Raw genomic sequence first — 27,954 nt, 5'->3', positions numbered from 1 at the left:
TCCCTTGCTAGATTAGGGAAGTTTTCAGCTACAATTTGTTCAAATATCTCTTCTAGACCTCTGTTTTTCTCCACTCTCTCGGGGATGCCGATGATTCTGACATTGGAACGTTTCATTGAGTCAGTAATCTCCCGTAACCTACATTCTTGAGAACGGATTTTTTTTGAGTCCAGATTCTATTTTAGCTTTCTCTTCTACTAACCCATCCTCCAATTCGCTGATACGTAATTCTGCCTCATTCTCCCTGGCCGTCAGAGCCTCTAGTTTTGACTGCATTTGGCTCATAGAATTTTTAATTTCTCCCAGATTCGCTCTCATTTCCGCCCTTAGAGATTCTATATTCTCATTAACATTTTCGTTAATACTTTTTTCAAGTCTACACATCATCTTGACCATTGTTACTCTGAATTCCATTTCTGATAATTTGGTTATATCCATATCCATTAGTTCTGTGGCAGAGGCCACAGACTCATTGTCTTTTCTTTGCTGGGGGGGATTTCTCCTTCTCGTCATTCTGATGAGGAGAGGTTGCGGGGTTGTCCAGAGCCCAAATTATTGTCCAGGCAGTGCGCACTTGTTTTATAGGGATCTTAGGGATGTGGGCTTCTTGATTTTTCAGCCTGCCTTCTGTGTTCTGGGGGAGGGGCCTGCCGCGCCGATACTCAGGCAACCCTGTTTGGGTAGAGTCTCCGTGTCCCCTGCAAGGGGGGATGGGGATGGGCACTCTCTGAGCCGGTATTTCCAGGCTTTTGTTCTCCGGCGGCTTTCCCTGGCGGTTTGCTGTGCCTCTTCTGAGAGTCAGAGCAGCAGTGGCCGAATCTCAGCCTCTGTCTCAGAACAGAGGGATCGCGGACCATTCTCCACTGATGTTCTGGCCACTTTAACTCTGTTTCTGTTGGTGCTGCTCAACCTTGCAGCTTCCCCGGATGTGCGCCCCACACCCGGCGTCCCAGCCCTCACTTCCAGGGCCGGCGCATCTCTGTCCTTTGTGTTTCTAACACCGCCAGCCGCCAGCCGCCCCCGCGCTCCCGGAGCTCCCGGTCTCACTCTGGTTCCAGTGAGCGCACCGGAGCTCCGTTTCAGTCTGGTGGCACACGTTTCCCGGCTCACTGTCTGAGTCAGCTCTCTCGCGGGTGCGGTCCGCGAGTCCGCCCGCTCCCCCGTGCAGGTGGCTACCGCTTCCCGGCACCCGAACCTGGCGGCTCCCTCCCCCTTCAGTTTATCTTCCGATATCTGTGCGTGGTTTCACGGCTCCCCGCTTTGTACCTCAATACTCCGCTCTGGAGATGTTCATTTGTAGAGATCCAGATGTATCTTCCTGCGTCTCAGGCTGATTCCGTGGATGTTCAGGCTGGTCTGGTACCTCTCCAACTCGACTCAGGGGACCCGCTGAAAACGGGGTCCCCTACTCCTCCACCATCTTAACTCCCTCCCTTTACAAGTTTTTTTTTGGTATCAAGGTTATACTGTCGTCCTAAAGTGAGTGGGGAAGCACTCCCTATTTATCTAATCACTAAAAGAATTCTGTTTATCTCCTGCACCTTTTTTTTGTAGTATTTGTATAAGTACTTTGCCTTTTCATTTTTCATTCATCTTCAAATTATATGAGTTCTACTGGTGCTATCTGCTGATCATTTCCGGGGGGTTATTTCAGACAATCAAGAGTTTTCCTTATGACATAGGGCAGTAGTTTGTGTTAGTGAGTTCTTTCTGCTTTCAAGTTTTCATTGTTGTAAGTAAGAGAATATTGCTTTTACCCCTTATGAAGTATCATTTACTTGTAAGTACTGGCAGCTTTGTCTGAGACCTACAGCTGTATTTTGAGTGGTATGTTCTTTAACATTTATGTTATAGATCCTCTTTATAGGCCTCATATTGATTTTATCCTGTTTTCTCAATCTGAAAGGGAATAATGTACGTATTTGGCTTTTCTCACTGTTCACCTGAAACTTCTCAGACCTAAAGCTACTGAACTGGTTAACCATGAACTTTATTCAGAGTTCTGTAATTCAGTTACCTAAGGAGAGAGAGTGCCAGTGGGTGAACTCCCTATTTCCATGGTTTCTGCTTTTTGTTTATTGAAAGTTTTGGGTCATGGGGCGCCTGGGTGGCTCAATAGTTAAGCGTCTGCCTTCGGCTCAGAGCGTGATCCCGGCGTTCTGGGATCGAGCCCCGCATCAGGCTCCTCCGCTGGGAGCCTGCTTCTCCTTCTCCCACTCCCCCTGCTTGTGTTCCCTCTCTAGCTGGCTGTCTCTCTCTCTGGCAAATAAATAAATAAAATCTTAAAAAAAAGAAAGAAAGAAAGAAAGAAAGAAAGAAAGAAAGAAAGAAAGAAAGAAAGAAAGAAAGAAAGAAAGAAAGCAAGCATTGGGTCAGGATTCACTTTCCAGTGTTGCATTCCATCTAGTCTCTAACTCAGGCATAAGCTGCAGAAGTATATATAGTCTCCTTTGAGTAGCTAGTTGGTAGCTATCTCCTTAAGATTAACTAAGGCTTTAATCTCAAGGCCTCTCTAGAGAGTGCTTTAGATACTACTACTGAGAATAGACGGACCAAGTGGTGTGTTTCTCTTGTGTTCCTTGACCTTTTTTGGCCTCTCCTAACTACCCATTTGCAGGGGTGTCTCACTTTCTTGGGACTCTGCCTTTTTTTCCTTGAGGAGGTGTCATAAATTAAACTTAGAGTGAGAGTACTTCGTCCCATCTGAAGTGCATCTCTTGGAGGTTCCTCAGAGTTGTCTTGTGTTGGTGCTCTTTCCTAGTTTTAAGCACTCTGGAAGCTTTTTCATCTTTTCATTATTCTTTTGGTTATTTTGATGAAAACCTACAGTGGAGAACCAGCTCCCAATGCTCTACAACTGCTTTGTATTCAGAAGTCAAGAAGGTCCTGTACCCACCCATATTAGTTTGTTTTTCCCCACCCCTGTATTAATTTGTTCATTGCCAGTATTATCATCAATTATTATTAAATTCTAGCTACCACTTATTGAGTTCTTACTCATGTGCTCAAAACTATTCTAATGTTTAATGTTCATTTTTTTTTCATGCAATTCTTACAAATAACCCTGTAAGACCGGAATAATATCATATTCTATCTTTCTCTCTCCCCTTTTCTCATTTTATAAACTAGGATACAGTATATCCTCACATAGTAGGTAAGTGACTTGCCCAAGGTCACATGGCTATAGAATGTCAAGGTGGTTTTGGATTCAAATCTTTCTGACTCTACTGCCTCCTCTATCCTTAGTGTTAAGAGTTTATGACTTTGACTCACTTCCCCACCATTTTTTCTCTGCCATTCACAGTTTTGGTTTGTTTGTTTTTTTTAATTCACAAGTTGATGAACTATGAAATGCCACTTCCTTCCCTCTTGTCTTTCCATTCTAGCACTATATCCATATTGATATTGGCACATGGATTTGTTCTTCCAAGTCAAAGAAATGATAGCCATGGCACAGGCCAGGAGGTTTATTCTTACTTTACTTTTTGGTTTTTGCTGTTTTTCTATCATAAGTTTGATCATTATAATGACTTTTGCCCTATTGATTTTTACATTTTTGCTCCTTCTGTTCCAATTTCCCTATGATTTTTCCGGGCATATATCCTCTATATTAATATCTGAAAATGATAATGTTTCTTTTATTCTTCCAAGCCTTGGCCTTCACAATTTCCCTTAAAGAACACTTTTTTAAAAGATTTATTTATTTGAGAGAGAGAGTGAGAGAGAATGAGTGTGTGCTTGTGGGCAAGCATGGGGAGAGGCAGAAGGAAAGGCAAAGAAGTGGATTCGCTGCCAAGTGCAGAGCAGGAAGTGGGGCTCAGTCTCAGGACCTTGAGATTATAACCTGAGCCAAAACCAAAAGTGGGATGCTTAACTGACTGTACCACCCAGGCACCCCCAGAATGTCTCTTTATATTAGTTAATTTGCTCCATTCACTCTGGTGACTTAGGCAAGCAAACTTCACTTCTCTGGACCATTCTTTTCTCATAATTTAACATTGCTTTCTCAACTACCAAAAGTTTGCTTAATCTCCAAATATTTTTGTCAACTTACGAAGCTGTAAAAAAAAATTGATGAGGGGGCACCTGGGTGGCTCAGTTGGTTATGCGTCTGCCTTCAGTTCAGGTTATGATCCTAGGATATGATCCTAGGGTCCTGGGATCAAGCTCCACATCAGGCTCTCTGCTCAACAGGGAGTCTGCTTGTCCTTTTCCCCTTGCTCCTCCCCCCTGCTTGTGCATACACTCTCTCTCTCAAATAAATAAATAAAATATTTTTAAAAATTGATGAGAACAGCAAGGTCTTCTATTTTATAGGTCATAAATTCTGTTCCCTATATGTTACATAAATCCTTTCAGTTCTGCTTTTTTTTTTTTTTTTGGTAAGTATATTCCAGTCTGTTAAAAATTTGAATAAAGAAGCACCTTTCGATTTGATCTCTCTTATAAACTATTTTTTAAATAGTTGGCTTCAGAAATTATCAAACAAGTTGCTTACTTCTGACCCCTCCTTTCCCACATGTACCAGAAATCTCTTTCCATTACCATCCTCATTACAGTGTGCAAGAAAGAGTCTAAATTCTTAAAACACCCTCTTTTCCCTTCTTGATAGCATACTTATACTCATCTTTATTTTTATTGAGATATAACTGAGATATAACATTGTGTAAGTTTAAATATGACATGACTTCCCATTTTATTGCCATGATCATAAAACTCTAAATGGGTTCTTTAGCTTTGACTCTCCTTTCAAATAGAAATCATAGAGTTTACACACATCTCTTTTCCTACCACTCCTATAGTTTCTTCTACCATTTATTAGTGTGAAGGCTCCCATACTCCAGTTCCTTCTAATGCATTAAGTGTTCCTCTTTATAGTCAACATTGTACATTGCTCTAAAATTACACCCAATATTTCTTCTCTAGGTGCTTGTTCTCATTTCCTATGTTATTTGACTAACAAATTATTACTTCAAGTTGGACTTGTACTCATCATCATATAATTTTAATTAGTGCTTTAGCACTTCTTCTGAATTATTTTCCTCACACCCTTCTACTTGACTTCTACTACCTTTCTGATTTATCTGAGACTCAATTATTCTTCTCTACTAGATTAACATTTTCTTTTTCTGGGTCTTGGTTCCAATTACATTAAGTCAAATAACCAGTGGGGAGCCCAGACAGTTTTGGAAACAGGAGAGGAACGATCAACCATCAAGGTGCTATTGAAATGAGTAAAATCCATCCAATTCCTCAGCCTTATGTCTATCCACTCAAGATTTAAAGTCCTAACAGACGAAGTCAGATTGGCCAAGCCTAAGTATCAGGTTGGTCAGAGAAAGGACCTGATAGAAATAGCCTTCAGAAACCCTTTAAGTTTCCATACAGTAAAGGAAGGGAAAGAATTCTATATTTATAACTCCTATAAATTTATATAAAATGGGAGTAGGTTATTTCCCATCAGGAAATTGGGGTGCTGTCAAGGAAGGAGAATGAACAGAAAGAGGAGTGAATGCAGTGAATAAAATAATGTAGGTACCCAGTATGGGCTTTTAATCTCCTGTCTTCTCTTTTTTTTCAAATCAAGAGAGACACTCTCCATTCAGTTGGGCAGACGTTACCAGCTCAGTTTTTTGTTTTTTTGTTTTTTAAGTAGGCCCCATACCCAGTATGGAGCCCAATGTGGGGCCTGAACTCATGACCCTGAGATCAAGACCTAAGCTGAGATCAAGAGTTGGACGCTTAACCAACCGAGCCACCCAGGTGCCCCACCAGCTCGATTCTTTTAATTCCCCTCTTCTGGATGCTAGACACTGTCTCTGCTGCACCTGCTAGCACACTGAAAAGAAAAGAGACCTTTGAACCTATAGAGCTATGTAAGCTCCCTGAACCTCATTTTTATCACCCATGCTACTGGGACACTCTTCTTAAATTTTTGTGAAGATTATTAGTGGTAAGATACAGTGCCTGATACACAGCCATCCAACAAAATGTTGGTCCCCCCACCACCTCTTCTTCAGACTATCTTTTGGATGATTTTCACATTCATCAAGGCAGTTACTCATAATCTCCTTACACAGAAAGCCCTGTTAAAACCTGTTCTCCACATCAGAAATGCTTTCCATTGTTACACTTTCTAAGCAGATTTACTTGGCATGCATCTGGCTGTCAGTTCTACCAACTAAATCTCTTCTCTGTCCCTAATGGAAACAACATAGCAGGTGTATCCCCTACTTATCACAGTGCTACTGTCCATGTATTTTTCAGTCCAAATCTTAGGTCCACCTGCTACATTTACCATGTGCATCACTCACATTAACTCCCTAAGTAACTTGTGGTCTTTCCTAAAGTCACATGATGCCATTAGTTAGGCTACTCTTTTTTCTTCTGATATGGGTTCCAAATTAAGTTCAATTTCTCCCTTCTAAGGCTTTATATAAACTCCTTACTTCAAGAAAATGGATTATGAAAATATGGTCTATATTTTTCCAATGTCAGAGTCAGTGCCTTCATTCTGTAGCTAAGCAGTAGAGCAGGAGATACCTTGGGTATCAAATCCTTATACTAATAAATGGATCTTAGTGTCTATGAATTGCCAGGCAATTCTGTTATTACAGAAATTAGCAACACATAATTCCTGCCTTCCAATAGCCTACAGGCTAGTGAGGTATGAGAGACATATAGCAAACAAGTCAATTACACTACAATGTGGTAAGTGGGAGTACAATGATGGTGTGAGGCTGGTTGGGGAAGTTTAAAATGAATCACAAGAATGAGTGGAGGTGAACTGGACAAACAAATGGGAAAGGTGATCCAGACTGAGTATATTCCAAAAACACAGTGTTGAGAGAGAACTGAGTATGGTTAGGAAATGGGTCTTGACTACGGAGGGTTAAGGGGTTGGGTGGGGGAGGTGATCTTGAGGAAACAGGACAAGGGCAGTAAACTAAGGCCTGCAAAAGAGCCACCTGTTTTATAAATAAAATTATATTGGAGCACAGCCATATCCATTCATTCACATATTGTCCGCGGCTGCTTTATTGCTATGATGGCAGAGTTGGTAGTTGCCAAAGAGACCATTTGGCGTGCAGAGCAGAAAATATTTACTATCTGGCCCTTTACAGAACAAGTTTACCAACAGATGCCATAAAGATGTGAAACAGAGCACAATGATCTTAGAGAGGCATACAAAAGAATCTAGACTTTATTCAGAGGAGTAATAAAAAGGCTGATGAAGGATTTTAAGCAAGGGAAATGACATGCTCATCAGTTTGTGTTTTAGGAAAATCACTTTGGCTGCATATGAAGAATGGATTAGAGGGATCAAGACTGAAGGGAGGGGCACCAGTAAGAGATATATTGCAATAATCCAGACAGGTGAAGATAGGCATGAAATAGTATATGCCCAGAACTGTGATAGAACATACTTATAGAAAAGAATAATAGGTAACATTGTCTTGGCTTAGACTTTTCTTCTGTGACCACTCTTCTTTTGTTCCTGCTTTCCTATATCCTTCCCTCTCTTCCTCCAGATTTTTTTTCCCAGTGTGATCAGTCTTTTCCCTTCTTCAAACATCCTATTCATATTTGAGACTATATCCCCTGTTAAAGTCAGGCAGGCAGAGATTTCAGGAATCTGCGTGTCTGAACTTCTATAGTTGTGCTGTTGCCGTTGTAGCTCGTCTGTCCCCAAATCTGAACCACTGACTTATGATCTTCTTCCTCCTCCTCCTATCTTCGTCAGTCTACTTGAGCCACTGGAACCTCCCAATATTTCACTGCTCACCCAAAGTGCCATATTGCTGCTGTCCCAGCATGCACCATTCACCATAAAGTCCAAGCATTTGAAGTTGGAAAGACTGTCTTCATTATCCTAATTTTTTATGTATGGTAAATCTGAAGTTACTTGCCCAAAGTCACAGCAAATTAGAAAACTGGTTTCCTAATTCCTTACCTTGGGCTCTTTCTAACAGTTGTGAGTTCCTGTCTCAAATTAGGGAGATAAAACAGAAATCGCCATTTCTGCTTTATGATAGATCACTCAAAGGAAGTTTGTAAATAGCCATGTACGTGTCCCAGCTACTTGACTATAAATAGACAGTTTTCTTAAGAAATTCCACTGACTAGATCAATTGCTTCCTGATGTAGAAATTCAACTAAAAGTGCCAGAAACCATCTGGAATCCAATTATGAAATAAAGGAGGACTTAACAGCCAGGCTGGAAGTAGGAAAATGATAGATGATGTTTTAGCTTTGAAATATAAAAGGGCTATGGCATTTTACGGCTTTCATTTGGCTTTTATTTCATACCATTGTGTCTTTTAAATACCCAAGTTCCCGAGATAAATCACACACCGCAAGAAATGATGGTCTCACAACCCTTCTGTAACCTGCAAAAATGTCACATTTATTACCAATACTTCACAGTGACTTTGGTGTTTTACCTCTACTGCAAAAGAGTCACACATAACACAATGAAGACAGATGCTATCATTTTTGTAGGACTGAGCTAAAGAAAGATGTGAGTACTGCTGAAAGGGTTGGTCTCTTCTAGTGAGTCCCACAAGCAAGGTCTATAGAGGACAACCATCAACTCTGGTAAATATCAGGATTATCAAGGGCATAGTTGCCAAGAGTAGACACCTAAGGGTCTAGATCTGGTTGTAGTCTTCTAAAGTAGCACTACCCTATATGGCAGTCACTTGTCACATGTGGCTATTTATTTTAGGTTACCTAGCATAAAATTAAAAATTAAAAATTAAAAAAGACAAGAAATAAGTGTTGGCGAGGATGTGGAGAAAAGGGAACACTTGTACACTGTTGGTGGGAATTTAAATAGATGCAGCCTCTACGGAAAACAGTATGAAGTTTCCTCAAAATGTTAAAAATAGAACAATCCTACAATCCAGCAATCTCATTTCTGGGTATATATCCCAAGGAAATGAAATCACTTTTTAAAAGAGATATCTGCATCCCATGTTCACTGCAGGATTTTTATAATAACCAAGACATGGAAACAACCTAAGTGGCCACTGACAGATGAATAGATAAAGAAAATGGGGTATATATTTTTAAATGGAGTATTATTAAGCCATGAAAATGAAGGAAATTCTGACATTTGGAACAACATGGATGGAACTTGAGAGTGTTATGCTAAGTGAAATAAGTCAGACAAAGAAAGACAAATACTGTATTACCTCATTTATATGTGAAACTTTTAAAAACTCAAGGAAACACAGGACATATTGCTAGTGTTGGGTAATAGTACTGTATTGAAAGGGGCAAATATAGAGTATTTTTATCATTGCAGAAAGTTCTATTGGACAGTGTTGTTATAGAGAAAGGCAGGATAAAGAAATTAAATGAACTGGGCATGGAGGGAAACCATTAGCAGACTTGTCATAGCACAAGGAATGAACCAAGGCAGTGTGGCACAGTGGCTAGGAAGAGACATGAATTAGTCTAGTCCATTAGACCCTGTTCATTAACCTGTCTGGCTTGTTTTTCTCCTTTATAGTGGGCGGTGATTAGTATTACTTTCCTACAGGGTTGTTTTGAGGATTAAATGAGATCTTGTATGCAAACGGCTTGGCATGATGCCGGGCATCATATGTGCTCAAGAAATTATAGTGATTCTTCTGAGGGGTGAGGTCACTTCACCAAATAACTATTTCATGCTGAGATCTTTCCATCTTATTCACTTCAGAGTGGAGAAGGAGCCTATCTCAGAACCCTAAGAAATTTAAACCCTCAGAAATTTTTTAAAAATGAAATGATTATCGAGAGGTCAAGAGAAACATAGTTGATGAGCCCAACATCAGAAAGGATCTCAATCAGATGCAGGCAACAGAAAGGCCAAATAACCGGTGACTTGAAACAGGAAGAGGTTTATTGTCAAGGTTATTTAGCTTGCTGCCCCAACATCTCTAGTGTATGTTTCTCATCCTCACAGTTTCAACATGTCAACTGCTCTTCCAGGCATCATGTCTATAGTCCTGGAAGGATAAAACAGGCTTCACATTTTTACTTAGAAAGGTTGTTTCCATACACACCTTCTCCAACATCTCACTGACCAGAACTCTATGCCACCTCTAACAGTAAGAAAAGCAAGGAAGAGAGATTTTGTTTGTTTGCCTTATACCAAACCACATGAGGCTGCCAATATTTCAGCATTTCAACTGACAAAGAAATAATTTCATATTGTTCAGCCCAAAAGTTGGGCAACTTGCCACCCTGAACAAAATCGGGGTTCTGTTAGAAAGAAAGAAGGAGAGTGTAGACAGTGGGCAGGCAACTGACAGTGTCTGCCACTAGCTCCCACTTCACACCAGGCCAAGTGTGCGTCTTGCCACCCCTGATGTCAATTGTTACACTGTGTCTGAGAGAAGGGACTAAAAGATACTCGGCTGAGAGACTGCAGAGCTGGGATGGAAAACTAAAAGTTCTGTCTCAAAGTCCATATGCATCCCATCATATTCTCAAGGGAAAAAGCAAAAATGAAAAAGCTATAAAGAACACAAAATTGAAAAAAACCCCAAAGGTTTGATCATGACAGGGTATGTATTGCACAACACTATTTAAATCAGCCACACATTTTTTCTTTTAATCAGAAGTATCAGTCACAACTGGGATGAAACAGTACTGCATATAAGTGGAGGGAAAATATATTGGCTCATTTTGTTAGAATTTAATTCAATTTCCATTTCTGCGTCTTTCCCTTGGGGGAATGGTTATCCAACTTGACGCTGAACAAATAGGCAAGATGAGCTTGTGTAAAGACAATTATTAGAAGAGAAGGTGACATCAGATTTTTCATTTTGTTTAGTTTGTTTTTGTTTTCATTGTTTTTTTTCCAAAGTAAGGTATTTGGATGTTAAAGAAAACAAATCCACAGAGTTAAAAATGCCTTTTCTAAATAACATAAAACTACTCCATCTGAATTATTGAATTCCATGGTTCACCTCTCATAAGATATATCTTTCCACTTTCGTGGTTCTACTACTATATGTTGATAATTTCCCAATTTTTTCTTTTTCTTTTTTTGAGATCCCACCCTGTGTATTCAGCTGCCTACTGAACATGCTACGTGAATGTCTCATAGAGCACCTCTGTGTCAACATATCCAAAACTGACTTCATGATCTTTCTTCTAAACACAAAACATCCTGCTCCTCTTTTAGTGCATTTCGTCTAATAAATGACAACACAAAGTACCCAGCTGCTCAGACCCAAAGCCAGGAAGTCATCCTTGACTCTTCCATTTCTTCATCCCTTTCATCTCCAATCAATCCTCCAAAGCCTGTCAATACCACTTCTTAAACATTTCCCAGAAAAAGGAACCTTCTTGCACTGTTGGTGGGAAACTGATGCAGCCACTCTGGAAAACAGTATGGAGGTTCCTCAAAAAGCTAAAAATAGAACTACCCTATGATCCAGCAATCACACTACTGGGCATTTATCCAAAGAATACAAAAATACTAATTCAACGGGACACATGCTCTCTGATGTTTACAGCAGCATTATTTACAATAGCCAAGATATGGAAGCAGCCCAAGTGTCCATCAATAGATGAATGGATAAAGATGTGGGGTTTGAGTGTATGTGTGTTTATGTGTGTGTGTACACACACACATATATATAATAGAATATTATTCATCCATAAAAAAGAATGGACTCTTGCCATTTGCAATGACATGGATGGAACTAGAGAGTATGATGCTAAGTGAAATAAGTCAGGGAGAAAAAGACAAATACCATATGACTTCATTCATACGTGGAATTTTAGAAACAAAACAAATGAGCAAAGGGAAAGAGAGAGAGAAAGAAAACAAGAAATGGGCTCTTAACAGAGAACAGACAGATGGTTACCAGAGGGGAGGTGAGTGAGGTGATGGGTGAAATAGATGATGGGGATTAAGGAGTGCACATTTCGTGATGAGCACTGGGTGATTAAAATAAAAAATAAAAATAAAAATAAACATTTCCAGACCCAACCAATAAATTTACAATGTACCAAGGTTTTCTACACTATGAGCAAATTTTTGCAAAGCTTAACTAGTTAAAGAAGACATACTCTTAAGCTAACAAAGATGACCTGGATGGGAATGGTGTCATCTAACTTCATCACTGATGCATCATTTCCACAGAAACCCTTGGAGGACCTATGGCTGTCTCCGGACCATGAAGAACCCCACTGCTATTAAGAAACTGAAGCTGAATGGTATATGTGATGAAGAAGTGATGCAGCCTCATTTCTTCCAAAGGAAATTTCAAGAGGACATTATGTCAGTCTTGTTACTACTACCTCCCTAGCATCTGGCAGGTGCCTGGCACATAGTAGACACTCAGTAAATACTTATTGGGAGTTGGGAAATGAATAAGAAGGGGAAGAATTCTCATTTTAATTCTTAATATTGGAATATTTTTAATGATCATTCCAGATTCTCACAAAAATATTCTTCATCTGGCCAATATCTGGGACACTGAATTCAACCCCAGACAAGAGTTACTTGGATAGTTATAGCCTTACTGTGACCTGGAATTCAATTATTGGCTCACCTTCCTGTTATTACAACCTGGCAATATGTCTTATATGGTTCTCAAAATTGCAGTATGCAATGGGGAGAAACCAGGCTTTGGAAGCTCTGATTTGTCATTTACTAGTTTTGTAACTTTCTTCAACTTACTCAATCCCTCTGTGCCTCAGTTATTTCATCTGAAAAGTGGGGTCAACAAGTAGATGCCTTGTGGAATGATTGGGATCTAATGCAATGAGATAATATGAGGGAAGCACTGAGCAGGGTTCCCAGCACAGAGCACATGTTCAGTTAGTGGTATCATGCCTCTGCACTGCCTAGAAGTGTAGTCCTAACATCTCATAACTGCCGGTCTTATCCAGGCCTCCTGAAAGTGTCTGTAAGTCACCCGCCTCTACTAATCCACCACAAAGCTCTTGACAACCAACTCATTCTTCTCAGGTTGTGTGGCCAGATAGGATGGGAATATTTGCGTGGCTCTGAATGGGTGGTCTTTTGATACTCTGTCCCATGTTGTGAAGGTAATGAAAACAATCACAAGTTTTGTTTATTCACCACTACATTTCTATAGCCAAGCACATTCATTCACTTATTCATTGAATATGTATTTACTGAGTGCCTTCCTATGTGCCAGCAGTGTCAAGGCCTTGGGGTTAGTGGCAAACAAGAAAGACAGAGTGTCTGCTCTCCAAAGGTTTTCATTAGAGGGAGAAGAATAGACAAATAAATGAATAATGAGATTTAAAATAGTTATATGTACAACGGAGAAATTAAAACTGAGATATGAAATAGTAATTGGGGGAGGAGGAGGCAAAAGAAGCAAGGGGACCACTTTGGAAAACTTTCAGTAGGCTGGGCTTGCAACAACTTAGAATGGTATGTTTGGAGATGGAAAAAAAATGTGAATTGTTTCAGAAATAAATAAAATCTTTGGGGAAAAAAGGGGGGGCACCTGCGTGGTTCAGTTGGTTAAGCATCTACCTTAGGCTCAGATCATGTTCCCAGGGTCCTGTGATAGAGCCCTACAACCAGCTCCCTGCTCAGCAGGGAGTCTGCTTCTCCCTCTCCCTCTGCCTGCTGCTCCACCTACCTGTGCTCTCTCCTATAAAATAAAGTAATAGTTGAAGAAGATGTGAAGGGAGAAGATGCTGTCATTCTGTTTTAAGATGGGAGGCACAATGTGTGTCTGATAGGAAGGGTCCTCAAGAGAGAGAAAGATTGGTGAGGCAGAATGGGAGGTACATGGGAATTCTGTAGCTATCTTCCTAATTTTTCTGTCAATCTAAAACCACTCTAAAATAAAGTTTATTTAGGGGAGGGGAAGGATGAAACAGAGGAAAGAAAACTTTCAAGAGCAAAATCCTTGAAGAGGGGCTGGTCTCCAAAGCCTAAGTGGAGGAGAGTAGAGTTGGCTGCCAGTGAATATCGTTCATTTATTAGTGAATAACTGAATGAATTTTGTTACATTTTAAGGTTATATGCATTCAATCACTTTTATCATTATAATCGTGGGAGGTTATTGTGTACTCTCTTTATAAAATAAAGAAACTGAGGCTCAGACAGATAAGGCTCTGGTTGAGAACAACACTCTCCATCAGCCAAAGGATTCTGAAAGGCAAAGGTCAGATTTTGTGCAACACCTGTTTGCTTGGTAAGGGGTTGAACACATTGGCTTTGTTAGGTGTAATGCAAGTAAGGCATCCCACCAGTGTTTCATGTTGGGTCTTAGTTTCCTCAGTTGCAAAATGAAAGAATACAACAAAACATATATAAGGGCCTTTGGATCTAGAACTTTCTGATTTTAATTTTGTTGAATAGTTTTGTGATGAAGAGTGAGACAGGTTGGCTGTGTCTTCCATTAAGACAAATGTGTGGGCAGCAGAGAGAGGGATCTGAGTCTCTATCACACGTTGTTCACTACACATTGCTCGGAGGGTCTGTTTACAACAACATGCACTGTGTCGGAATCTTCCACGTTGCTTTGCAAGGAGGTGTTGACAGCATCATCTTTGCTCTTCTGCATGTGTTCAGTAATTGTGAAAAAAGATGCAATAATGCTGAGTCATCCTCCTTTCCCTCCTCCTGGGGAACCTCATGAGGAATAAATCAAAACTGCATGTCTACAAATGACAGATCGTTCCTGACAGCCACACACAAGTTCTCTTAGTTATCAATCACATTTTTTTCAAGCCTTTATCCAGTTTCTAGTCCTACTGTGAGTCTGAAAATCTGAGAAATTTGGGAGTACCCTCCCTCCCAGATGAAAATTAAATTTCTAAAACATTTTAGGTTTATACCTATCAGGCAACACAATTCCTTTATTAATTTAAGTCAATTCAATAAGCATGCACTGAGAGCCTGCTAACATACTAGACCTATGCTAGAAATTAGGAACAGAAAGTTGTATGAGACACAGTCCCGGAACTCAGAAGACTCCATCTGAAGACGCGTTGTATGAAGGAATGGGAGCAACACCATGCCTAACAGTCTCAGCCAAGCTATCATGATGACTTAGTCCATTGGGAGCAACACCATGCCTAACAGTCTCAGCCAAGCTATCATGATGACTTGGTCCATTTTTTCCCTATGTCCCTCATCCTTTTACTTGCCAGCCTCTCCCATGATTTACCTTGCTCCCAGACTTCCAGTTGAGTTTGTCCAATGTAGAGAACATCAAGAAATCAGAGGTTGAGTGGGAAGTGGGTCAGGTATTCATTCCCATCCATGGCTCTCCACCTGCAGAGTCACTGCTGGTTGACAGCATCCTTCATCTGTCAGGTGGTCCTCTCCACATAGCTCTCTGCCTTAGGTCTTGGTGACTACTCCCTTCCTCTGCCCTTTTGGCCCTGGGGGTGAGTGGTACGCCTCTGTTACTAACCCTGAGTATTCCGTCATTCATTCCTTATGAATGGCTTGGTACTGCTGCCTATGACTTTATAAGTGTTTCTTTTATTCATCACTCGATGACCTAACTGAATGTGCCCTTTGTTTCCCATATGGACTGTGATGGATCTACACATACCTCATTTATGTTTCCCATAATCCAAGCTCTTCTTTATTATGTTCTGTGGTCCTTAGGGATGAGCCTCTTGAGATAATGTGTGAGAGAGCCAGGACAATGAAGTCAGTAGGCCCTGAGTGTCATCTCAGGCTTTGCTACTAGCTGGGGCATGAAGCCAGCCACGTGAATTAACTTGTTTAAACTTAAGTTTCCTCATTTGTAAAATGGAGATGAAAAACATCTATCTCATAGGTTTTTTGTAAATATTAAATGAATAATGTATGTATTGCATCTTATAGTTCCTGGAATGGTATTTTTATTTATTTTTTTTTAATTTTTTTTAGAGAGAGAGAGAGCACATGCATATGGGGTCAGGGAGGGGCAGAGCGAGAGGGAGAGAAAGAGAATCTGAAGCAGGCTCCATGCCCAGTGTGGAGCCCAATACAGGACTTGATCTCATGACCCTGAGATCATGACCAAAGCCAAAATCAAGAGTCAGACGCTTAACCCACTGAGATACCCAGACACCCCTGAGATAGTAATTTCTACACAAATATTAATCTCTTTCACTTTTGGGATTCTAAGAGAGATTTTTAGAAAACCCCATGCAGAAACCCTAATAGAGGTAAGACACAGCTGCAAGACTTCTCCTGTAGAGAACCTTTTTTTTTTTTTAAGATTTTATTTATTTATTTGAGATAGAGACACACACACAGCCAGCAAGAGAGGGAACACAAGCAGGGGGAGTGGGAGAGGAAGAAGCAGGCTCCCAGCAGAGCAGGGAGCCCAATGTGGGGCTGGATCCCAGGACCCTGGGACCACACCCTGAGCCGAAGGCAGACGCTTAACGACTGAGGCACCCAGGCGCCCCTGTAGAGAACCTTTCTTGATTGTCAACTGCAGTTGACCTCTGATTCCTCTCAAATCCTTGGGCTCTTTGTTTGCATTTCTCTAATAGCTTGGTTCATATTTTGCCTTAAATTTCAGTTATTAAATATAATATTCAATGCCTATATTTATGAATACTGATGTTTAATGATCTCCTACCCTCATTAAATCATGCATTTCCTAAGGCTAGGAAATGATTCTAAGAACATTTATATCCCTAGTACCTATACAGTGGATGGTGCCTAAAAGGAGCTCAACAATTTTTGAGATGACCACATGTCTGGATGAATGAAACAAATAACAACCCTAAAATGTAAAATGCTATTTCTAATAATTTGGATTGGAAGGGAAGATTTGAGGAGACCATTCAGAAGACTGGATAATATAATACAGAGAAGAAGAGATATTAAAATAAGGAAGAATCAGAGATCATGAAAAGGAGGAGTGAACAGATTTGAGAAATGCTTAGGGAGTGACTATTTGAATGTAAAGGGTGAGAAAGAGGATGAGAAAGGACATGGGACTTCATGCTTGGACAGCTTCATGTATGGTTTTATTATTAACCAAGATAGGGAGTATCAGGGCAAGATGAGGGTTTAGGTGCTAAGCAAGTGTGGGATGGAGGAGCAGATTATTCTCACCTCAACATGCTGAGTTTGCAGTGACCAAGAAATATCCCATTGAAGATGTTGGGAATATATGTGTGAAGTTTGAAAGGCAGATGGGAGCTAGAGGGAGGTGACCTCTGTGTTCAAATGGTTCATTCAGCATAATTTCATTTATTCCTCTATAAAGAAATTATCTGTTTCCACTCTAAACTTTAAGGTCATTGTCTTCATAGTATTCCCAGTGCCTGGCATGTAAAAGTTGCTCAATGAGTAATCTTTCAACTTATGAATGATTGTTGAACTTTGGGAACCATGGGCTGAGAATAGGTAATTGCATAAGTCAGTGGAGGAATGAGATTGTTCACTAGACTAGGAAGGAACCTCTAAGGAAGAGGAAGAGAAGCTCACATAAAAAAGACTGGGAACCAGAGATAGGAGGAGAGCCAGAAAAGAACGTTCTCTGAGTTTCAAAAGAGTTTAAAAGAGGAGACTGTGTGAGTGTTAGTGTCTTTGAGATCAAATGGGATGAGAACCAAACCCATTGATTTTGGCATTTGGAAATTAGGAAGTCACTGATGACTTGAGCAAGAACAATTACTATGAAGATGACTTTAGTGAATTCAAAATGATACAGATAAGGAAATACATATAGTGAAAGCAAACTAATCTTGCATGTCATAAAAATGTAAAAAAAAATAACAGCTGAAACAATACACTATATTAAAGGAGGCTTTTAAGAAATCCTAATTAAACATATATAAGTTGAGGGAAGGAGCCAATGAGATTTAAAAAAAGGTGAAGATACAAGCAGGGAAGTCTGTGGAACAGTTTTATTTCTTTTTTTTTTCTTTTTTTTTTTTTAAGATTTTATTTATTTATTTATTTGACAGAGATAGAGACAGCCAGCGAGAGAGGGAACACAAGCAGGGGGAGTGGGAGAGGAAGAAGCAGGCTCATAGCAGAGGAGCCTGATGTGGGGCTCGATCCCATAACGCCGGGATCACGCCCTGAGCCGAAGGCAGACACTTAACCGCTGTGCCACCCAGGCGCCCCGGAACAGTTTTATTTCTATACTATTAGAATTTGTAGAAAGCATATCACATTCTTATTCACCAGCCCTTTAATATTTTTTTAGAAACCCTCTTTTGGTCATTTGTTGGCTCATACCCACCAAAATATTTGAGCCGCTAAATCACAATAGTCAGGGTCACAGAGATGTCTTTTCATACCATGTTGTTGGAGAAAGCCAATCGCCTCATAGACTTTAATGAGACTCACTGCTAAAGAAAACATTTTTCATTCTGGCATCACCCTTTTTCTTGTTTCTTGTAGCAATAAGAGACTCCCAAGGATAAACTGCCAATATAATCATCATTGACCCCTGTTTAAACACCACCACAAAGAGTGGCTCATGTTACTGCTTACATCACCCAGCAAAAGAGCATGTCCACTGGGTTTTGAAATTATTAATTTCAGTGATTTTTAATACTATTAGGAATAATATTTTTTTACACTAGGATCATGACTGGCTTCACACAGGGGTCTGTTCCCTCTTAAACCTTATGTTTCACCATTTGCCTGTAAGTTTATTCCACAGTATTTTTAAAGAATTGGCTAATTGTAGCCAATTTTCAACATTGCTAAACTCTTCCATAATGTGTCTTAAATTTGGTTTTGTAGATAATCGGTCAGCTTGTATTTCTTTGATAATGCACTGAATAATATCAAAAGCATACCTAATTAATACTACCATGATAAGTATTTTCATAAGTGATTTTTGGTTCTCCTTTTGTGATCCAGGACAAGTTAGTAAGGTACGGTCAAAATTCTTTGGGGTTGACCTAATTGGACTTTTTTCCCATTTCTCTCTCTTCTGGGTAATAGGGTTGTTTTCCAACAATGTTTTATTTTGTTTACTCAAAAGTAAACCACATTAAGCTTTTTACCACTTTAATCTGTTCCAGATATTAGGACCTATTTGAAACGAAGAGACTATTTTCTTCAACGGAATAAGGTTTGGTTCATTCTGTTTCAAGTTTGGGAAAATAATAAGTGTGCACTCTCTTATTCCCAGTATTTAGTGAATACACCCATTGCTTAATTTTTAAATTCTGAATTGGAGCATAAATTCTTCTAGAAGAAAAGTACAGTGGATTTCAGAAGCGCTTTTAACCAATTTAGGATGACAGAACTGGACTTTTCATCACCAGCCTATGTGCGATACTATCCCTGTTTAATTTTAGAGAGTAAACACAGTCTAGAACCTTCCCCTCAGCTGCAGAGACTGGGCTAGCACAGCACAAAGGTATCAGAGGTGAAATTTTTGGATCTGTGGTTTAAAGCTAGCTTTCAGTAAACCAGAAATTGAAACCCCCCTTGAAACCATAATCTAATAAACCTCCACTCTTGGTCAAATTTCAGAATAATCAGACCTGTTGCTCTTGCACAAATGTCTGCTGTGAAATGTCAGTCTTTCTATCACCAACAGGAAAGTCTACTTCCATGGTGTTTACAAGTCCAGCTTTGGAAAATCTGGTTCTAATCCCAGACTAACTTCCTCTGTGATAATTGCTAACATAACAGTAAACACAGTGACCTTATTAATAGAATTTCAGAAATCCATCAGGTACCCAGCTGCCTCCCTTAGAGGGGCTTCTATTTATGCAGATGCCAAGAGCCTGTGCTTTTGAGGACCCAAATGAGTCCATGTGGCTTCCCTCCCCAGATGAAGTGCTAAATTAGACTCTGGGCCCAAACTCCTCATTCTCTAATCTGCACTGTTCCTAGAAAGTACTGAGATAATTTTATTCTGGTGACACCACTGTAGGGAACTGGATTCTGGAGGTGAAGAACTTGCGATGGAGAGAGATAAGGAAAGCTGAACAAGTCAGCCAGAGGGATCTCTGTATCCTATCTTAGAGGCAAGGGTTTGTAGTAAACATGAAGGGGAACGAACTGTGATAGAGAAGCTATCCTTGAGAATGTGCTTCCCTTAGCATACTGTGCAAATTTTTTTTCAGAGCATTAACTGGAGGGAAAGCTGAAGGGAAATTTTCTTGTCTATTCTTCTCAAGTAACCATAAGTTTCTTGACATAAGAACTGTTACATTTCTTCAATGGCTAACACAACTCCTGGTCAATAGCAGGTGCCCACTACATGTTTATCTAAACAATTAATGATTCTTTTAAGGAGCAGCAGGACCCTGAACTTCTGCACACTTTCTGGACTCCAAGGAAGTTTTCAAATTTAATCTCATTTGTGTGTATAATTGCTGGTTCCTGTATAACCTCGCTAGAACAGATGTACAGCCCATTAGTGAGTTAGTTGTTGGTACCAGAAAGTATACATTTCTAGCTTTGTCATCAGAGGATAATAAAAATGCATCTCCTCGTTCCAGGAAATGCTCTTCCAGGTTCAAATACATTCCCATGGGTTGTGACCTAAGTCTGAAAATCTGATAGAGCAGGACAAGACTCACTGTGATGGTTATTTTTTTTAATAAGATTTTAGTTATTTTTTTGAGAGACAGAGCTGGAGTACATGTGAGAGAGCACAAGCAGGGGGAGGGGCAGAAGGCAAGGGAGGAGCAGACTCCCCACTGAGCAGGGAGCCCACTGCAGAGCTGGATCCCAGGACCCTGGGATCATGACCTGAGCTGAAAGCAGACGCTTAACCGACTGCACCACCCAGGCGCCCCTGATGGTTACTTCTATGTGTCAACTTGAAGGGCATTCGGGGAATGAGATTAACATTTGATTCGGTGGACTTTGAATAAAACAGATTGCTCTTCCTCCATAATATGAGTGGGCCTCATCCAATCACTTGAAGGCCTTCATATAACAGAAACTGACCTCCTCAAAGCAAGAAGGAATTCTGCAGCAGATGGCTTTCAGACTTTAACTGCAGCATCAACTCTTTCCTGGATCTGCCAGCCTACCCTGCAGATTTTGGACTTGCCAGACTCCATAATAGCAGATTTTGGACGTGCCAGACTCCAATTCCTTAAAATAAATCTCTGTTTATATATATGTACGTACACACACACACACACACACACACACACACACACACACAGCCTATTGGTTCTGGTTCTCTGGGGAGCCCTGACTAATACACTGAACAACAATATTATACAGTCTATCATCCAACCATCTCTTAGCCCATTTCCCCCTAGACTATTATGCAGGAAGATTCACCATGCTGTTCATTTGCACAATGCTCTCACTTCTTCATTGATTACAGAGTAAAATTAAGCAGAGAGTGTAGGATTAAACAGAGAGTGTCCTCATGGACATGCCATTTAAACCAAGTAGGGGAGTAGGTATCAGAAGACCTTGGTTCCAATTATAGCTCTGTCTTATGCTGTCTGTGATATTTACCTACCTGTGCCTCAGCTTTCTCTCTGTACAGGAAGGGGCGCTCTGAACCTGGAGCCCATGGCTGGGCTTCAGGACATTTGTGAGCCTCCTACAATTTTATGCAAACACATATATGCTTATTTTTATGACAAGATATTTTGTAGCTTTCAAAATTTCAACAGGTCAGTCAACTGCAAAAAAGTCACGGTCCTCTAGACTTGTAATGGCCATGGCTCATTCCAGTTCTGAGTTATCCTAGCACTCTTCTATCAGCTGCAGATGGTTTGTGGCTTTCCCTGAAAAATGATTTCTATTTAGTGCTTTGTGAGGTCATGAAGACACTGAGCATTTACAAAAGGAAAGGATTTTTTTGTTTTGTTTTTCTAACCTATGAGTATGAAGAAAGGGGGGAAAGTGAGGTAGACATGTATTTGAAAGAGATCCATTGTTCCAAAATTCCAAAACAAGCTGCAGGAGTACTAAAAGTTGTGGTTTCTGAGAAAGAGAAACTAGCGGTTTGAAGAAAGATAAGATACTTTCTGTTGCATGCCCATTTTCCATTGTTTACACTTTTGACTTTGTACATTTATTGCTTTTACTCTTTAGATATTCTTTACATATCTTACTTACTCTTAAAAATGAGTCAACTAAAAACAATAGACAAATTTGAAAGATTTATATATTAATAAAGAGGAATTGTCCTAATATATCAAGTACAAAAGAGTTAAAGACTAATAGTATGGGGCGTATGATCACATTGTGTTTTGTTTTGTTCTGTTTAAAGATTTTATTTATTTGAGAGAAAGAGTGAGTGAGAGAAAAAGTATGAGCGGAGGGTGGTTAGAGGGAGAGGGAGCAGCAGACTCCCCGCCAAGCAGGGAGCCCCACATGGGGCTCCATCCCAGGACCCCGGGATCATGACCTGAGCCCAAGGCAGATGCTTAACCGACTGAGCCCTGTGATCACATTTTGAATAAAACATTACACATGTCCACAAATCTATTTGTGGGCACTGTGCTATTGGTACCTCTCACTGTGAAACTGCGGGAGAAGAGTAATTTGGCTTTAGATCCTTTTATGTTTTTTTGAGTTGTTCTAACACATATATGTTACTTTTATAGTCAAGTAACTAAAAATGTAAAAAGTAAATGTCTCTCAGTTTTATAAATATATATGTCTATTTTAATTTAAATGGAATTAGGTTTTATATATACATATTTGTATGAATATCATATGGAAATATAAACTCTCTGTCATTCAAACAGGCTGGTGACTTATGTGGGGGGTAAAAAAAATATGAAGATTTGGAGAAATTATGGGCACAAATTTACAAAGCTCTCTGATAAGACAAGGAGGACAGCTGAAAGAAAGAACAGATTGGGGATGTATTTCTTAGACTTTCTCCCCTGGGGTCTATGCCTCGAAAGGAAAACTTTAGGTCTGGGAATTTTGGGGGGCATAACCCAGAGAGACTGCCAAGTTGAGAATGATTGCTCTTGGGGCAGAGGGAAAAACTGTCTTACATGGACTCCTCCTTATGAAGTTGAGATACATCTAGGAAGATGCTTGTTTGTGATAGCTGGCGGGGCAGAGTAGAGGGTTGGTGAGAGCAGGCGAGAGACTTCCAGCTTGAGAGAAGAGGAAGGTCGCTGGAGGGGTGACAGGCAGGGTGAAACAGGAAGCTGGAATGGAGAGGACGGTGAAACTATCTCTGTGGCAACCAGAGCTGAGGTGAGCAGTTAGTCCAGGCATGTCATTACTCATGAGGGTAGTTAGAGCCTGATATTTCCACACACTGTAGGAGAGCAGCACTCTGATCAACTGGCCCAGGACAGAGGGGAGGAGTCACTCAGGGGCAGCGTGACGTTCCCAGAAGCACAGTCTTTGAAGAATAAATCCTTAATGAACCAGGTGACAGAGATGGCAGGCAGGAAGTCACTCAAATAGCAGCAAAAAGAATCAAAGAATATGGCTCTAGGGGACCTCCTTGAAGCCCCAGTGTTCCCAGCATTGGTTTTTCTAATAATTAACATTCTTGCACACATTAGTGCTCAAGGACATTATCTGGTCACTTCCGTTTCCATTTCATACTCCAAATTATGCACCTTTGGATCACTCACTGGAGTTTCCAGAGGATAAAAATTAGAACATTTATCTCTAACATTCTTCCCCATTCCTGAGATTCAAATTTAGGCAAATACATACCAAAAAGCTGCAACTTCAGATGGTGTCTCATTTCTAACACTGGTCCACAGCATCCAGTCAGAGTAAGTCATTTGGTCTTGTTTTCCCACCTGTGAATGTAAAGCAGGGTTTACTGACATAACTCCTCAGGTTTGGGGAAGTCGTAATTATTACAAAACATTAAGAGAGAAATGAGAAGACAATCCCATTCCATCCCAAAGGTTTCCAGGCATAATGACAAGGATAATGGCTGTCTCCATTAATCTCCTTGTGCAATCATTTATGAGAAGTATAGTCTATAAAGGGCTACAGGAGTGTGAATATCAGAGGTGTCTTGCCAATGCTGTCTAGGTATCATCCGCTGAAGAATTTGGAACTGAAATACTTAAGAAAGAAAAGACTAGAGTGGCCCATCTTACTACTGAAAGTATCAGGAATACCATCTGCTTTCTATCCTCATTCACTTTCTCAGAGAACCTTCTTCACTAGAAAAAAACAATGCATTTCCTAGTACAAGAAATTTGCCCTAACATTTCATTCTATTTTCCCCAAAAGCAAATCATCTCCGAGCCCCACCTCTTTCCCCACAGCTCTTGGAAGCCCCTCACCATAGATGTGGAGCAAAGGCCAAGGTTGTAACTGACCCCCACCTCTCATAGGTCTGGCTCGTGCCAGGCCAAAGGGAACCATTTGTAATAATGATCAGGGACAAAAACCAAGTCTGATGACAAGGAAACAAATCAACCAACCAGTAATTATTTCCCCAAATGAATTCCTGAATTTAGTTTTCCATTCCCAGAGGCTTTACTGGCCATGGAACAGAGAGACTAATGTTTTTTCATTCTCTCCTATGAGGAAACTTAACAATTGGGACCAGAGCTGTGGTCTGGGGGAACAGAGTAGGTGGTGAAAGAGCATTCTTAGCAGAAATGAGGATTATCTTTGATCTGCTCCCGTGGCCCACCCCCCAGATGACCCCACTTTTTGTAAACACTGGTTATAGTCCCATCACAGAGCCAGCTTTAGAGACTGTCAGATCTCTTGTGGCAACACTGGAATTTTGTTTCTATAAAACTTGGAGGGAGGGAGTCTTCTGAGAGTCTGAAGATCTCATTAGATCGCAGTAGATCTAACACAACCTCAATCAAGAGTGTAGCTTATCTGAGCTTGGCTCCCAAACATATTCAGAAGCCTATATTCAGAAATACTAGCTTTTTTGCTTGTTTTCCAGGGAACATTCAGTTTTCAACCTCTAAATCTTCTGAGTTTCTAAGAAGATGATTTATACCCCCAGGCACACACTGGAGAGAGAAAGAGCTCAGTTTCCTGGAGCTCGTGGGTGGTGTAAGAGATGAGCTACTGAGGCAGGAGCCAGAGACTGTGGGTGGCTGGGAAGAAGACAGGGTGGAACCACCCATCCACTGCCCCCGGGTCAGATTCAAACAGGAATTGCTTCCCTTTCTCTGCTTGCAAATTTTTTCAAGGGTCACTTACATTATAAGCCTGCTCATTTATCAAAGAAAATAACATTTGTTTTGGGGGGGGGAGCATTCAGTCTTATGGCAATGCCATAACAAAGGAGACCAAAAAATTAATGCACTGGAAAAGCCCTTTGAGTCCAGCATCTTAATTTTTGCAGATAGAACTCTGAGGCGCAGAGAGGGAAGGTGCCTTGCCTTGCCCAAGGACTCCCAAGTGGAAAGCAAGATTAGATCACAGGTTGTCTGTTTCTCTTCTGGTTCAATGCCCTGTCCCTTCTCAGAGCCCACTCTGGTGACCCCTAGTGGGTCTCCCCAGTGGTTTCTGCCTCCATGTCTCATTCTGGAAGTTTGATCAGCTTCTCCGTGGGGTGATGAATTGATAGTGGGGTTTCCACAGGAAATGTCTCAGGGCTCAGACTCATGAACCCCAAAGGAATTCATTCTTTCCTCTCAGTCATGAGGCACGACTGGACCCTGATCAAGGAGGCAAGAGTTTAAACTATCTTGTACCAACCTCTCCTAACATTAAATTCTAAGAGTCTCAAGAGCAAGGAAAGGAGAGAGAAGAGGGGATGGAAGGGAGAAGGAAGAATGGCAAGAGGAGGTGAGAAGAAGCATAGAGGAGAAAAAACAAAGGGAAGGAAGGGAGGATAAGGGATGAAAGGAGGATTACTAAATAAGAAATGGAATTGAGTGTATTTTTTGTTGTTGTTCTTGGTTCAGGAACTCCAAAGCTGAGCATCACATGAAATCTGCTGTGTGCTCCAAGGACCGGAAACAGACTCTGGGTTCACTGCATCTAGGGATCCCATCTGCACCCTGAGCAGTCAAGAGGGCCAAGTCCTTACCATCTGAGTGCTGAGAGGAGGGTGGAGAGAGTGCCCTCATTTCCCAACTTTTGACAGACTCCTTTCTGGACACTTCATTCATTCTACTAAGGGTGCTTCCTGATTCTGATCCAAACCCAATTAGGTTTGGGCTTGAAGAAAACGTTGAAGCCATGAATCTTCTTCAGCAACTTTCAGCCAGAAGCTCTACCAGGAAGCCTCCAAGCCTCTTAAATAGAAGTGTATGTTAATACCCTTTGTATAGCCAGAAGCTGCCCCAGCTTTGCTTTGCTGCAGTCTGTGGGTGTCTTTGATCTCCAAATGGCTTCCAGATCTTCTGTGAGTGCTGTGAGTGGCAGCATTCAACCAGAAATGCCTGTGGCTCATGGACAGAAATAGCTCTAGAGGCTCAGTAGCAGCTGCTCTCCCCGATTCTGACCACTGTTCGCCCTCTGGCTCTAGAATACCCAGTGCTGGTGGGCAGAGATACTAGCTTGAGTCCTGGACCACCTCTGGATTCTGACACATCTGTGAACATTGAACAGACTCCTAGGCAGGACCCACCATGGATCTACTTGCTTGAGGGTCTAAGAGGACCCCTGGGAAAGCAGACAGATGTGCTTTACCAGAAATGAAGTCCCAGTGTCCAAAGGGACTGGGGTTTATGAGTACAGCTTCATGTCTATAATTTGGATGCTCTCCCTGCGAAGAGGGATTCTACGAGTAGTAAAACAAAACAAAACTGAAAGGTCTGTTTATACTAAAAATTGCTTTGGTAAGCCTTTGACAAACTATAAAGCACAGGGGAGGGAGGCATTCCTCCCACAGTGAGAACACAGAGGGGAAGGCTGTGTGCAAGATCCTAATATTAAAGCTCTAAATACTGGACCTAAACTTAAAGTCTAATACTATGTGCTGGCTTAATACCAGGCAAAATCAGGAGTAGTTGCTGCCTAAGCATTTGAATCTAAAGGTCTATTTGGGATTTACTTACTTGAGTCTTTTCAAAGTTCCTGGTAGTTCCAAGGTCTGGAGTGACACTATATAAATTATTAACTAGATATTTCTTTTGATTAGTCATTAAAAATAAAAGGAATCTGTCCTTAGAAAGAAAGCTTCTCTCAGGTATATGAGATTTTGAACACAAAAATTAATGAAAGACTTTAAAAATTTTTAATAAGCTTCTAGATAATATTTATAATTACTAGAGGCAGGTAAAAGTTCACTTCAGAAGAACTGGCCAAAGGTCAATTGCCAGATGAGACTTACTCACCTATAAAGTTAAGACACAGTTCACTCCTAAAGCAATGGTAATTTTTTTAAACCCAACTATTCTTTTTTTTTTAAGATTTTATTTATTTATTTGAGAGAGAAAGAAGAGAGAGAGAGAGCAGCAGGGGGCTGGGCATGGGGCTCCATCCCAGGACTCCAGGATCATGACACGAGCGGAAGGCAGACGCTCAACCAACTGAGCCACCCAGGTGCCCCTAAACCCAATTATTTTTAAAACAGTTTCTTTTAAGCTTAGTAAGCTGAATTAAAAAATAATAATAATTTTTAAAATGGAATGATTTATAAAGACCAAATGATAAAAAATTAAATAAAACATTTTTGCTGGTGAAAGTACTACCCGACTATAAAAAATAGATACCTAGGGGCGCCTGGGTGGCTCAGTCGTTAAGCATCTGCCTTCAGCCCAGGGCGTGATCTGGCATTCTGGGATCGAGCCCCACATCAGGCTCCTCTGCTGGGAGCCTGCTTCTTCCTCTCCCACTCCCCCTGCTTGTGTTCCCTCTCTCGCTGGCTGTCTGTCTCTCTGTCAAATAAATAAATAAAATCTTTAAAAAAAAATAGATACCTATGTAGGAAAATGAACAAAATATAAATAAAAATGACCAACAAACATGAAGGAAAATCAACCTCAATTAGGAATCAAATGTAAAGTGAATTTATTTTTTAAGATTTTATTTATTTGAGAGAGAGGAGAGAGTGAGCACGAGAAAGAGAGGTAGAGAGAGAGCACACCAGCAGGAGGAGAGGCAGAGGGTGAAGGAGAAGCAGACTCCCTGCT

At 40.7% G+C, this 27,954-nt stretch overlaps 1 protein-coding gene across 1 annotated transcript in view; it reads right to left on the bottom strand.

Moving 5' to 3' along the window:
- PCTP (phosphatidylcholine transfer protein) overlaps window positions 1-27,954 on the bottom strand; it is a 200,324-nt gene that overhangs the window by 84,807 nt on the left and 87,563 nt on the right. The window contains exon 2 of the mRNA XM_057317761.1: window positions 23,597-23,685. The gene's annotated coding sequence lies outside the window, so the exon portion shown is untranslated. The remainder of the gene's footprint in view (window positions 1-23,596; window positions 23,686-27,954) is intronic.

Source organism: Ursus arctos, unplaced genomic scaffold (genome assembly GCF_023065955.2).
Source record: "Ursus arctos isolate Adak ecotype North America unplaced genomic scaffold, UrsArc2.0 scaffold_24, whole genome shotgun sequence".
In the NCBI taxonomy this organism is placed as follows: domain Eukaryota; kingdom Metazoa; phylum Chordata; class Mammalia; order Carnivora; family Ursidae; genus Ursus; species Ursus arctos.
This window is presented reverse-complemented; position numbering and strand designations above follow the sequence as displayed.